We start from the raw sequence: 14,317 nt of genomic DNA, 5'->3' as shown, positions 1-14,317 counted from the left end.
TTGGGGGGCCGTCAACCCGACACTGCGCTGTGGCGACCTGACCGGGGCACTGGAGGCATCGCGGAGAAAGCGAGAGTAGCGGCCCCGGCCCCCGGGGGTCGGAGATTGGGGCTGTCGCGCCCTGCGGCTGGTCGGCACTGGGGTGCTGTGATAATCCACAGCGACGGCTCCTGGGCCTCACGTGGAGTGGTGAAGGCTGTGGTGTGGGAGGCACTGCTGAACGGACTTGCCTGCACTTGAAGGGAGTGGTGCCTTTCCGCGCCGGGCACTGGGGCCGCGGACTCGGGCGCCCGCCCTGCTGGCCCACGAGGTGATCGTGCCACTTGCTGCATCCCCCTGGTATTATTGAAGATCATTGCTGCGGACGGTTCGCTGGCTGAGGTGCGCCCCGGGTCCCTGCGGGGAGTCCATCGTTGGCTGCTGAACAGAGAGGGAGCGTGCGACTCTGTGGTACCGAGAGGTTTACGGGGGGCGCCGCCGGAGTGGCCCTCCCTAGGCTCGGATTGGGTGGTGTTGGGGCCTGCGTCTGGTGCCGGTGCTCTGCGGATCGCTGAGAGGTTTGATGGACTGGCGGAACCGGGGATATGAAGGTGCTGGCGCTGCGGGCGCCCTACACTGAGTCTCCCTGTGGCCACACGCTAGTTGGCTCTAACTGTGGATCGGGGTTTGCAGCGATCTGGCTGTGAACTGCGGGAAGGGCGGAGGTCTCCCTTCTGAAGTTGGGAAGTGCGGAGAGTGGACTGGAGGTCGTGGGGGAAGCTGTGAACTCGTGCCGCTGAGGCCTCCTTGTCGACGGTGAGAGTGGACAGAGAGGGGTGTGGTGGAGCCCTCCCGGACTGAGGACTCTTGGTCTGCGGTTGAGTGGAGCCTCGAGTAGTGCCTGGAACGGTGGTCAGCCGCTATGGGTAAGCCTAGGCCCAGGACCACTGACACGGGCCGAGACCCCGAGGGGGCGGCGACAGACTTGTCGCAGGTGGAAGTGGGAGACCCTATACAGCTCCGAGAAATCCTGGCAGCCGTCACAGACACTAAAGCTACCCTCCACCAGGACATTACCACGGTGGCGGTTGGACTGGGCCTACTGCGCGACGAACATAAGAAGCTGGCGGGGAGGGTCAAAGACGCTGAAACTAGCATAGCGGAATTGTTCCCGGCTAGCAAAGATACGGCCCACCAGCTGAACGCTCTCACGGCGAGAGTGAACACCTTGGAACGCAGAGCGGACGATACGGAAGGTAGGAATCGGAGGAACAACGTCCGAGTGGTGGGGCTCCCGGAAGGAGTGGAGGGAGCTGACATGGTGACGTATTTGGAGTCATGGCTTAAAACTGTGGTGGCCCCGGAGGGTCTCTCTGTTTTCTATACGCTGGAGCGGGCCCATAGGGTCCCGGCTAGGCCGCTTGAGCCGGGCAGGCCGCCGAGGCCAGTGATTGCTCGCCTCCTCCATTACCGGGACCGGGATTTACTATTGCAGAGGGCGAGAACGATGGGCCCCTTCACCGTGGATAACAGCAGAGTCACGCAGTTCCCTGACTATACCCTAGAGGTCCAGCGACGGAGGGCTTCTTACTTGGAGGTCAAAAAGGCGCTGAGGAAGGAGAATTTGCAGTATTCCCTCTTGTTCCCAGTGCGACTACGAGTTACCTTGGAGGGTGCATCCCATTTCTTTGATTCTCCTGCGGACGCCTGGGAGTGGCTGGAAAGGTGTATAGGCGGGCGGGCGGCCACGGACAGACGCGAGAGATCAGCGCCCCGGGGTTGATTGACTGGCGGGATTGGACCGCGGTGGCAGCGGCGGGGATCCCGGACGAGGCCCTCCACTGTGCAGACAGGGTTGGAAAGGGCGGCTGCCGTACGAGCGGTGGAGTCTGTGTCAGGCTCTGCCAGTCCGCCTCCGTTGGTTGGAGAGGGAGGTTCTGCTGAGGACTCTGCGGAGAGAGAAACGGAAATTCTACAAGTAGCAGCACAAAACTCCCGGTGGACACGCCTCAAAGTGTGGATGAGATCATCTGATTCTATGGGGGGGAGGTTGGCATCTATTGGGGGTTTTACTGCAGGGAGATGTCTGGGTGTACGATGTGCATGCAAAGGGAAGGTAGTCTGTCTCGCTGTGGTTGGTAACACTTGCTTAAGTTGCGTAGCCAGCCCCGGGTCAGCTGTGTTCACCCTTGCCTTTGATGTAGTCAAAGGACCTTGCTTTATTGTTAAGTTGGTGTCTGGTTTCGATGGGTACTAGTTTTAAGGTAACTGTCCTTGGGAGGGGGGACTGGGAGTTGGGGAACGTTCATTGGGTCTCTGGCATGACATTTGTGATTTATTGAGGAGGCGGTGGAAGTATCATGTACCATGGGGGCCCTGAGTGATTTGAAGTGTATAACGTGGAATGTCAGGGGGCTGCACACCATGAGCCGCCGACATAAGGTCCATGCCTACCTTGTGCGGAGGGGGATACAAGTAGCGTTCCTCCAGGAGACTCACATTATGGGGTCAGAGGGTCTGGTGCTGCGGCGCAGGTGGAGGGGTCAGGTTTACCATACTTCGTACTCCGCATTTGCGCGAGGAGTATTGGTGTGGATTAGAGCTGGGGTCCCCTTTCAACTGGTGCATCAGATTGTGGATCCGGAGGGGTGGTATGTACTAGTGCAAGGTAAATTGGATGGGAGAGATGTCACACTGGGCAGTATATATGCCCCGAACACTGAGCAGCAGGCCTTTTTTACTTTACTGTCCCGTAAGTTGTCACCTTACCTATCTGGCCCAATCATGCTTGGGGGTGACTTTAACTCAGTGACGGACACCGCTCTTGACAGGTCCCATCCGCCGCTCCGGACGGCGCCGTCTACTGCGGCTGCCAGGGCTCGAGGGACATGGCAACTGAATTGGGGGTTGGTGGATACTTGGAGGGAGCAGCACCCGGGTGAGAGGGACTATTCCTTTTTCTCGTCTCTTCATGAGTTACACGTTAGATTAGATGCCATCCTCTGCTCCCCTCATATACACCCAGTGAATATTTGACCAGAACAATCTCGGATCATAACCCCCTGCTGCTGAGGTTTTGCTGGGTCGCCCAGCGCCCAGAGATCCCGTTATGGCGTTTAAACCCGGAGCTGCTGGAGGGAGGACTCGGTATTCCAAGAGGCGATAAGTGAGGGGGTGACCCAATACTTTCAAGAGAACACAGGCTCAGCCTCCTAGTTGGCTGTGGAGTGGGACGCTTTTAAAGTGGTGGTGAGGGGCCTTTGTATTGCTCATAAGATCGGAGTGCGTAGAGTCCTCCTTCAGGACATAGATACGGCAGACCGGCGATTGCGAGAGTTGGAGCGTGCTCGACCAGAGCGTCCGAAGGGGCAGGGGGAAGAGTTGGCGGCCCGGGAGGCAGTCGCGGTGGGGGTCGAGAAGCTACGGTGTTATGATTACAAGCAGTATTTGATACGGGCCCATGCGGAGCGTGATAAAGCGGGGACATTGTTGGCATGGCTTGCGAGCCCACTAAAACAGGCGGACCCCATTTTGGCACTATGCGATCCAGGGGGGCCTCTGTGTTGCACCCAACAGGGTATTAATCGTCTGTTTACCAGCTACTACGAGGGGCTATATGCTAGTAGGGTGGACCTGGATTGGGATCGACTAGGGGGATTCTTGGCTGGGGGGAACTTGCCGGCCCTTCCCAAAGCGCCAGCAGATGTGCTGGGTCAAGACATCACTCTGGGGGAAGTACGAGGTGCAATCAAACATATGGCGCGGAAGAAGACTCCAGGGGTGGATGGGCTACCACTTGAATTTTATGCATCATACGCGGAGTTGTTGGCTCCTAAGCTGGTGATCCTCTACAACGAATCGCGGAGGGTGGGCCGGCTCCCGGCCATGATGCGTGAGGCACTTATAATTCCGCTGTTGAAGCCAGGGAGGCCTCCCACAGACGTAACCTCCTACTGTCCGCTATCCATGCTCACTACCGACTATAAGATCCTGAGTCGGATACTGGCCTCGCGCCTCCTGCCGTATATGACCCGACTGGTGCATGTAGATCAGGCGGGGTTTATTCTTAAACGCAATACCGCTGGTAATGTTCGGCGCCTGCTCCGGGTGTTGGAGGCTGATACGAATGCCTCGCGCGACGCTGCTGTGTTCTCGGTCGACATAGAAAAGGCCTTTGATAGTTTGGAGTGGCCCTACTTGTTTCAGGTCTTGCGTACTTTTGGGCTGGGGGAACGCTTTGTGGCTTGGACAGCTCTGCTGTATAGAGACTCCACGGCTAGAACTAAGTCAGGAGGTCTGATATCACCCCCCTGTGCGGTGGCTAGGGGGACGCGCCAGGGGTGCCCCTTATCCCCGCTGTTTTTTGCGTTGGCCATAGAGCCGCTGGCGGTCCAAGCCCAAACGGGAAGTTGGTTCAGGGTGCTCCAGGTGCACGATGATACCCATTACATAGCCCTTTACGCGGATGATCTCCTTCTGTTTTTGGCCGATACCCAGGGGGAGTTGATAGGAGCTAAGGGGCATATGTATCAACATCACCATTTGCGATTCTCAAATAGCGATTTTTAAAGAATCGCTATTTGAGAATTGCAAAACGGGATGTATTTAAAAAATTGCAAGCTTTTTGCGATTTCTTAAAATTCCTTAATTGCGATTAGCAAATTGCGAAATCGCAATTAAGGAATACCTGCCCATTCATTTCTATGGGCCAGGAGACCCATAGGAATGAATGGGAAGTAATTCTCAAATAGCGAATCGCAATTTGCTAATCGCTATTTGAGAATAATTTCAAAGGTGCAAGGGTGTCATGATGACACCCTGATGCACCCCTGAAATTAGCATGTGTGTGCATATGGCGCACATACATGCCCTAAGGGCATGTATGAGCGCCATGTGGCACTTTGTAAAATTTAAAAAAGTGCATTTTGAAAGGAAATCGCAAATTACCACCAACTGGAAGTTGGTGGTAATTTGCGATTTCTTAAGGATAATTCGCACAACTTGGGTGCTTTTTACATGTCATTTAAGAAATCGCATTTTGCGATTTCTTAAATGCTTGCGAAAAGTTAGGAAATCGCAAATTTAGCGATTCCTTAAATTAGCACTGAAACATGGCTCATACATACCGTTTAGCGATTTTTTGTTCGCAAACGCTGTTTTTTGCGATTCGCAGCGTTTGCGAGTAAAAAATCGCTTGATACATATGCCCCTAAGCGACTGCTGCAATGTCTTGAAGAATTGGTGGGGCTGAAAGTGAATTGGTCCAAATCATGTCTTTTCCCCACCTCCAAGATAGCTGAGGATCCTCGATGTACGGAGGAGGTACAGTGGGAATCCACCTGTATAACATACTTGGGGACACGTATTTACCACGACCGTAAAGACCTGGTGGAGGGTAATATTGGTAGAGCTGTGCGAGATCTTCGGGGCAGTATGGACTTCTGGCAGTCGCTGCCGCTGTCCCTGATGGGGAGGGTAGCGCTTCTTAAGATGGTGGCACTCCCCAGGTTGCTGTACTACTTCCGGACGCTCCCTGTTTGGATCCCTGCGTCGACGCTTAACAAACTCCAACAGATGATAACGGGGTTTCTCTGGGTTGCTGGCAGATGTCGGGTAGTGTTACATGCATTGATGCGGCCGCGAGGGGAGGGAGGGTTAGCAGTCCCGGACTTGGAAACCTATTACTTAGCTGCACAGCTGCAGTGGCTGACCCAGGCGGTGGCTCGAGAGTTCAGAGGGGTGGGGGCCGGAGTGGGGGGGCGGATTCCTGCCCACCTGCTTTCTAAGATTATTTTACAACAGCCGATGCGCCTTGGGGATATCTCTAGCGAGGTGCAGACCTTGCGGTTGTGCTGGAATAGGAGCAAGCAGAGAGCGTGGATCGCCCGACCGTACGCGCCGGAGATCCCACTGTTGATGTGTCAGCAGTTGCCCCATGGGGGCAGCTGGTTGGCACTTGAGGGGTGGTGTGATTTGGGTTTGACGGCGGTGGGAGATCTGTACGAAGACAATGTCCTATTGCCTTACGAGACCATTCGCGAGCGATTTGATCTCCCTCGCGGGGACTATCTCCTGCATGCGGGCTTGGTGTCGGCTATACAGCGGCGGTGGAGGGGAGGGCTATCTGAGCCTAAGACATCCATGGCTTGTCAGTATGTGGTGCTGGCAGCTGGAACCATTAAGGCTGTTGCTTGTTTATACCGACGGATGACTTGCGAAAAACTAGCCCCCCTTAGAAGGCTGAAGCAGCGGTGGGAAGAGGATATTGAAGGGGAAATACCTGATAAAATATGGGCAGAATTGCTTGAACGTCCCTGGAAATGCTCTAGGAATGCTCGTTTCCAACAGATCCAATTTTTTATTTTGCATAGGGCTTATCTCACTCCAGTTAGAATCCAACGCTACTTTCGCACGCCCGCGGCGCCTTGCCCTAGGTGTCACGAAGAGGGGGCGGACTTCCGCCATATGTTGTGGAGCTGTCCTCGGATCGGGGCTTACTGGAGGGAGGTGTGGATGTTGCTTTGTGATGTTACGGAAAGGGAGATTGAGATTGGTATAGGTCCGTGCTTGTTACACTGGTTTCCTCACACCTCGAAGACAAAAGTCACTAGCAAATTTATCGATATGGGGCTGGTTCTGGCCAAGCGGGAAATTACTGCTAACTGGAAGGCGCAGCGAGAGCCGAGGTTACAGAAGTGGAGGGCGGAATTCATTCGGTGGGCGGGGTGTGAATCGGTTCTTCGGCTGCAGGCGGCTAATCGAACTCATAGTGATAGGGCGATGGATTCAGCCCGTGCCTGGGGAGCCTTGACAGAATTACTGAAACTCACAGGCTCTGATACTGATGTAGGCTCGGAGATGAGTGAAACGCAAGATCCGCCTTCCCCTGGGTCTGGTTAGAAAGGAGTTGGGAGGGTAGGTGCTATCCCAGTTAGGGCGTTAGCGGTCCTCTGTTAGGAAAGCCCAGGGTGTACCTCGTAGTGATAGGAGCTGTTATTCTGAGCAAAGAACTGAATGCCTTGTTATGTATTCCGTCAATGAGTCATGCCGGGGAAGTTGTGGGGCGGGGGTGGAGGGAGGGAGGAAGGGGGTTAGTATGGTAGAGATGTTAGGTTTGCTGTTCTTGTTCCTGATTACGTGATGGAGCTTCTGCATGCCTGTACTGTTAGTCAGGGTGCCGTCTGTTACTTTGATGTGGAAGCGGGTGGGTGGAGCTGGTGGGTGGTACACTGCGAGGACTTGTGGTAAGTGTGGGTAGTACCGCCTGCGCGCCATGGGGTAACCATGGATGCGTGTGCACAAGGATTATTATATGTAAGGGCTATTTTTTTTTTTTTCTTCTTCTTTTTTTTTTTTTGCATGAAGGGAGGCTCCTGTTCGGATTGTTACTGAGTGTTATGTGACATTGCTCAATGCATATATTTGCAAATGTATCCTGTCAACGAAACCTTGAAATGCCAATAAATATATGTTATAAAAAATAAAAAAAATAAAAAAAGTTTTCTGCCAACCAGGGAGGGAGGGTGGACCAGGCATTCGGTGCAAAAGGCTTGTACTCTGGTTAAGCTTAATATGTTGGAGTACTGGCTGGGGTTCTACTGGCATCGGGAGGAAGCAAAGTTTCTAAGTGAGGGGTTCAGATGGGGTTTTCATATGGGTTACAAGGACCCGCGGGTGCGACAGTGGAAGGATAACTTGAGGTCGGACAAGGGAGAACAAGTGAGCTGTTCAAGACAAAGTGGAGAAAGACATTTTGGAGGACAGGATTGTGGGCCCCATTCACAATTGGCCGATAGAGGATTTGATTGTTTCTCCAATCGGGTGGTGTCCAAAAAGGAGCAAGGTTAGTTTTTCTTATCCAGCACTTGTCCTGGCCAGAAGGGGGGTTAATTAATGATTTCATTGCAGAAGAGATGGCCTCAGTGTCATATTTTTCCAGTGATGTGGCAACATCACTGGTGGGGACGTCAGGCCCCGGGGCAAAAATAGCAAAATGCAACGTTGAGTCAGCTCTTCCGTTGCATCCTGGTGATTTTATGCTCTTGGATATACAATTTGAAGGATGCTGGTACTTAGATATGGCTTTCCCCAAGGGTTGTCCCATATTGTGTGCCCTTTTGAATTCTTCAGCTCCTTTTTGCAGTGGCTGTTTACATGGCAGACAGGTCCTCAGTTGGTAGCCCACTACCTGGATGATTTCTTTTTTTGGGGGGGGCACCTTGCTCGGCAGACTGCCAATTACTGCTGCCAACGTTCCAGGAGCTCATGGGTGACTGGGGGGTGCATTTAGCACCAGAAAAAAACGTGGTTCCACAAACAGTGCTATTCTTTCTGGGGATTTAAATTGACTCTAGTCGCATGGAAGTGCAACTGCCACAGAAGAAAAAAGATACTATGTTAAGTCTGTTGGAGAGCATGCTCGCTCTAGAGAAGGTGAAAGTGAGGGAGGTCCAAGTACTGTTAAGTCACCTGAACTTTGCATGTATCAATCAATCAATCAATCAATCAATCAAGTTTCTTGTAGAGCGCGACAACTCACCCATAACGGTCTCACGGTGTTGGGGGGGGACTGCTGATCTGTCTATGGCACAGTGGTTCAGTCGAAAAGCCAGGTTTTGAGGTCCTTCCTGAATTGAGGCAGTGAGGGTGATTGCCTGAGGTGGAGAGGCAGGGTGTTGCAGGTCTTTGCTGTGAGGTAGGAGAAGGATCTTCATCTGGCCGTGATCTTGTGGATCCTTGGGACGGGATCAGGGACAGTTGGGTGGAGCACAGGACTCTGGTGGGTGCGTGGATTGTGAGCCAGTAATTAAGGTACGCCGGTTCTGCTTTGTGTAGGGCTTTGTAGGAGTGTGTGAGGAGCCTGAAGGTGATTCTTTTGTTGACTGGGAGCTAGTGGAGATCTCTCCCATGGCCCGTAATGTGGCTGCGGCAGGGGATGTTGAGGATGAGTCTGAAGGAGGGGATCTGGATGTTCTGCAGTTTCTTGAGCAGTTTCTGGGTAATGCTAGCATAGAGTGCTTTGCCGTAGTCGAGTCTGCTGCTGATCAGTCTGTGGGTTACTGTCTTTCAGGACTCAGTGGAGATCCACTTGAAGATCTTATTAGGAGCAAGTGTGGCGTGTGGAAGCAGGATAATGAGACAACATTGATTTATTTTTTTCGGAGTTTTTTATAGCACGAACTTGACCCAAAGGTATCAGGTATCAGAGCGCTTTACACAAGCACCAGTTGCATTACATGAGGACTCATTCATTTTTGTTAGGCACGGGGAGATTAAGTGATTTGCCCAGAATCACAGGATGTTGTGCATCCTTGCCGAGACTCAAACCCAGTTCCCCAGATTTAAGGTAGAGCGCACTAGCCATTACGCCACATCCTCTCCTGGCTTTTCATGGTGAGCAAGGAGTACAGGATGATGCAGAGGTTTCGTGCATGTGGGGGGTTCCAAGTTCTTCAGGCCACCAGGAGTAGTCCCAGGTGGACGGGGTGGAGCCCAGGATGAAGACTTTGTCTTCTCTGAGTTGAACTTGAGGCAGCGGTTTTTCATCTAGGTGGGGACAGCCTTCATCCCATCGTGGAAGTTGTTCTTGGCAACTGTGGGTTCATTGGTGATGGAGGGAATCAGCTGGGTGTCATCAGTGGAGACAATGTTGAGTCCGTAGGTCCTGAAGATGGCTGCAAGTGGGCCATGTAGATGCTGAAGAGAGTGGGGCTCAGGGAGGATCCCTGAGGCACACAGCACACAGGAAGGTCAATCAGGAGATGGCCCGTTTATGTAGGGAGGCTTGCTTTGGTAGAATTTTTTATTCTGACATAAAATTTGAGGAAAGGGAGTTTTTCTACAGTGACAGGGTGAATTTGTCGTGCGTCGGCATGGACCTATATTTATTGGAATTGAGAGAGGTCTTGTCTAGGACTCAGAATATCAGGAGATGAGGCTTTCTTAAAGGATCTAGTGGGAAATGGGAGGGCAGAAAAAGTTACCGGGCTCTCTTTTTCTGGGTGGTGGTCTCAAATGTTTTGCAGGACTTGTCAGAAGTTTGGTTGGCGTTACCAGTTGGGGAAAAATGTCCAAAGGGAGTGTAGGCTGGGAGTTCAAGGTTCATTTCAGGACATTTGATTGCTTTGGGGTTCATGCATGGGCTGTAAAGGAAATAAGATGTTTAAAATATATGTTTAAAATATTGAAATGCACTACACTTAAATGAAATAGCTGCGGCTTGTGGGGGGAGGGACCGTAGGGATCGGGTGGGGTACATTGGTTAGTTACATTTGATGTTTAGCGAGGTTTCATTTTGTAAGGCGGTTTGCCAGGTAAAGTTTGTGATGTGCACCTGTTTCAATAAAGGGGCCTTTTTCACACAGCAAGGTGTTCTGTAGTATGTGCTGCACCACTCTCTCCCAAAGGGGATTTGGTGGCAGCCGACCACCGGGAGGTCTGCCTGCCAAGCAGATTGGGAGGGTGGTGCAGCCCACGAGCTGCCATTTTGCATTGGGCAGGTTTTGTAGCGCAAAATAGCCCAATGTATAAATATGTTTCTGTTGGGCACCCTCTCGCCATTTTAGGTTCAGGGGACCTGGTGGCTTGCGACACGGAGCAAGTAGGCGATTTTCCTCACCCGCTCGTTCCTCAAGCTAGGATTTGCAAGGTTTGTATTTTCGGTTAGTGGTTTGTTATTGCTATGCTGCTTTGTTGAGACAGGTGCGCAAGGGGTATTGATATTGTATTATTGTCACTTGGAACAGGTGCTCGAGGGGGGCTCGAACATTTTGCAGGACTTGTCAGAAGTTTAATTGGCATTGCCAGTTGGGGAACCATGTCCATTGGGGGAATAGGCAGGTATTTCAAGGTTTATTTTAAGACGTTTGGTTGCTTAGGGGTTCATAAATGCAGTTATAGGATGTAGGAGAAATATAAAGTTTTATATTTTGAAATGCACTACAGTTAAATGAGATAGCTGTGGGTGGGCTTGTGGGGGGGCCGTAAGGGTAGGGGGCATTGGTTAGTTACATATGATGTTTAGCGAGGTTTTGTTTTGTAAGGCAGTTTGCCGGGTAAAATTTGTGATGTGCACCTGTTTCAATAAAGTGGCCTTTTTCACACAACAAGGTGGTCTGTGATATGTGCTGCACCCCTCTCTCCCAAATAGCGTTTGTGTGTGTAGTTGGTACTGTGCTAATTTTGAGTGTGCGCTAATTGCGCACTCTTTTTTTCTCTCCATGTATTAACACTGGTAATGTTGGTGCATACACACCAACTTATTACCAGTTTTGAGCACATATCATAGGGAAACGTGATAGGAATGCACACAAAATAATCACTAAAACTGCCTATATGCTAAATCTTTCCAGTGATACTATAAATCAAAAGCCAAAATCGCAATGACTACTCAGTACAAAGGTAACTAAAAGCCACTAGCATCTCAGTACAAAAATAACTAAACCCCAATGGCATCTCAGTGCAAATGTAACTCGAGCTTATTTTCGAGCCACTGAGCATTTTAAGCAAACAGGTGCTGCTGTGAGAGCGTACATAATACTGTGCTCGGAATTAACCATACCTAGGCCGTTACTACGTTCTAGATTACCGCATTATTTCAGGTACGGCAGCAACGAGCAATAGCATACGAAACTCAGAATAGCTTAATATTTTCTCCACTCGAAACAAGTGAAAATCGATCAGGGGAAATCCCCGCAGGTAAGATAATGTCTTCACAGCCTGGAATCCCTATTCGAGTTTGCACCTGAGCTCGGATTCCCACAGGGTGAAAATTATGGCTTCGGTCGCCTACAGGGACGGAAACGACCTATACATCTGCTATCTATAGCTCCCCGTTACCTTTCACAAAAATGGCGGCCCGCAGAACTGCATGCAGCAGAGCTGTATCATTCCGCGCGGGGCTTCTGTTCTGTCTCTCAAAAAGCGCAGCTTGGCTGTTACAAAACAGCTTATGTGTGAGTGGTTGCGCAACAGCGTCTGAGCCAAGCAGTTCACGGGGACGGGTTTAGTGTCCCAACACGTTAGCATATCCGGTTTGATCGGCAAACTGCGCAAAAAGTAAGCAACCTTGCTTTGGATGAACAGTAGCAAAATCTACATAAACATTTACTGTAATACTTTAGGTAAATACGAGTGAATTCAATGGCTTTTTTAAATGAAGACTATTGTTTCAGAGCATTTCAACATTGTTGCCATTTCAGAATATGTAAATGATTAAATGCTGGATATGAGTAATTGTTTTAAGCGAACTGTGGGGCATATTATCAAGACAGGCGATAAAATTATCGCCGCTTTAGCGGCAGAAAACTGCCGCTAAGACGGCGATAATGGGCTTGATAATATGCTCTATGGAATTCCAATTGAAGCCCAGGTTAGATGTGAAGGACATTTAACCTGGGCTTCAATTGGAATTCCATAGAGCATATTATCAAGCCCATTATCGCCGTTTTAGCGGCAGTTTTCTGGCGTTAAAGCGGAGATAATTTTATCGCCTGGCTTGATAATATGCCCCTGTGTTACTGTGGTTTTCCACAAGGTTCACAGGCGTGTCCGCACTATTGCCAAGACATTTTTCTGAGTGGGAGTGCTGGGTAGTGCCTAGCTTGTACTTTCCATTCTCCTGATGTGTTTTTTGAGGTATTGGTAAAAAAAAAAAAAATTGTCCCCGTCTTTAATTTTTCTGATGTGAATAGTTAAAATTATACAAAAATAAAATGGCAGCCAGAAAAAGAATCAGTAAACACAGCTCCCCATGTAAACTAATTACCAGCACTTAGACGAATTGGACTACTGTGTGAGTTTGTTCTTGATGGCACAGGATATCCGGGGTTGCTGCAGCACCCCCCTCCCTTAACTTTACTTCCAATGCCACTGTTTGCCCATTACTGGATGAAAAATGCACATCTCTGTCAGATTTAATTGTAAGAAACTGGATTATTAATTGGGAAGGATTTGAGTGCTTCACAAGTAATAAGGCCGCAATTACAAAAGAAATAAGGGCGCAATTACTGAGAACCAAGTAACCCCTTGTAGCACTTGACTGTCTGAGCGCAGCAAATCAGAGCAGACCACAGCCTACTCAGGGAAGGTGGTGGGTTCTAGTAACCCCAGCTCCCAGGTGTGCAACAACAACATTAAATAAATCATTGTCCTGTCAGTGCTTTTTCTTCTAAAAAGGAAATGTACTTTTATTACACAGACTCTACTTAATATCACGCATTACATTAATGTAATGTAAATTGGTACTTATAGAGCGCATAGCTACTCAACAGAGTGTCCCGGCGCTGAAAGACCCCAACACAGAAAACTGACACTATATCTGCAAGGAGCGAAAAACTATTGACTATTGCTGGAATAGCCAGGTTTTCAGCCGCTTCCTGAAAGTGAGTAAATCCTGCACCTGTCTGAGTGACAATGGCAGGCAGTTCCATAGCTGGGAGGCCTGCACTTGGAAGGAGCGACTACCCATGCGTGCGTGGCAAAACTTGGGGATAATCGCCTGCTGCTGCGATGAGTATCTCAGAGTTCTACGAGATATGTAGTGCGAAACTCTTTTTCTGATATAGAAGGCACAAGTGTTATGTAAAGCTTTAAACGCCAAAACCAGAGCTTTGAGCCAAACTCTTACGGTTGCAACCAGTGCAAGGCTTTTAAATGGATGGCGACCCACGCTCTGGGACCTAACATGAGAATCGCTCTGGCTGCCGCATTCTGGACCACCTGAAGACGATTTAATAAATATTCTGGAAAGCTCAGGTACAGGACATTAACATAGTTCAGCCTCAAAACGATCAGAGCCTGGGCTACTGTACTTCTATGAGTAACTGGAAGTAAGGGAAGAAAGTTCTTTAGCATTTTTAACAGGCCAAAACAGGAGCCAGCTTGTTAGACCTGGCACATTGGCGTGAGTCTCCCTTCCATTTTTCGCTGTGCCTCATGTATTTTTTGCTGGTGTTAGCTGCTCAGGGCACTGTGCCACTGCTGTCCAGTGCCACAGTGCAAGTGCTCCCTATTGTAAATTAATGTATGATTTGTGATTCCATGATTGGTTGGTTTGGTTTACTTGTCAGACCCTAGTACAGTGCACCAGGAGTGCCCAGGGCTTGTAATCCAAATACTGCTGGTGGGCTTGCAGCACTGGTTGTGCCACCCACAGAAGCAGCCTGTAAACATGTGTCTAAGGCCTGCCATTGCAGAGCCTGCGTGCTGTCTGGTACTGTCATGCTGACTGGGCAAGGGCACCCACTTGCCAGTCCCTAAACCTTCCCTTTTCTTCATATCAGACACCCCTATGGTAGGCCCAAGGGCAGGGTGCATTGTAAGGATAAGGTAGGACAAG

General features: G+C 50.3%; 1 long non-coding RNA gene across 1 annotated transcript in view; it reads right to left on the bottom strand.

The window, feature by feature from the left end:
- Positions 1–11,957, bottom strand: part of LOC146864070 (uncharacterized) — a 41,365-nt gene extending 29,408 nt beyond the window's left edge. The window contains exon 1 of the long non-coding RNA XR_014976605.1: positions 11,818–11,957. This is a non-coding gene — a long non-coding RNA (uncharacterized LOC146864070). The remainder of the gene's footprint in view (positions 1–11,817) is intronic.
- Positions 11,958–14,317: the final 2,360 nt, after the last annotated feature.

Source organism: Triturus cristatus, chromosome 2_1, assembly GCF_964204655.1.
Source record: "Triturus cristatus chromosome 2_1, aTriCri1.1, whole genome shotgun sequence".
Classification (NCBI taxonomy): domain Eukaryota; kingdom Metazoa; phylum Chordata; class Amphibia; order Caudata; family Salamandridae; genus Triturus; species Triturus cristatus.
The sequence above is the reverse complement of the archived record's forward strand: the minus strand, read 5'-3'. Positions and strand labels throughout refer to the sequence as shown.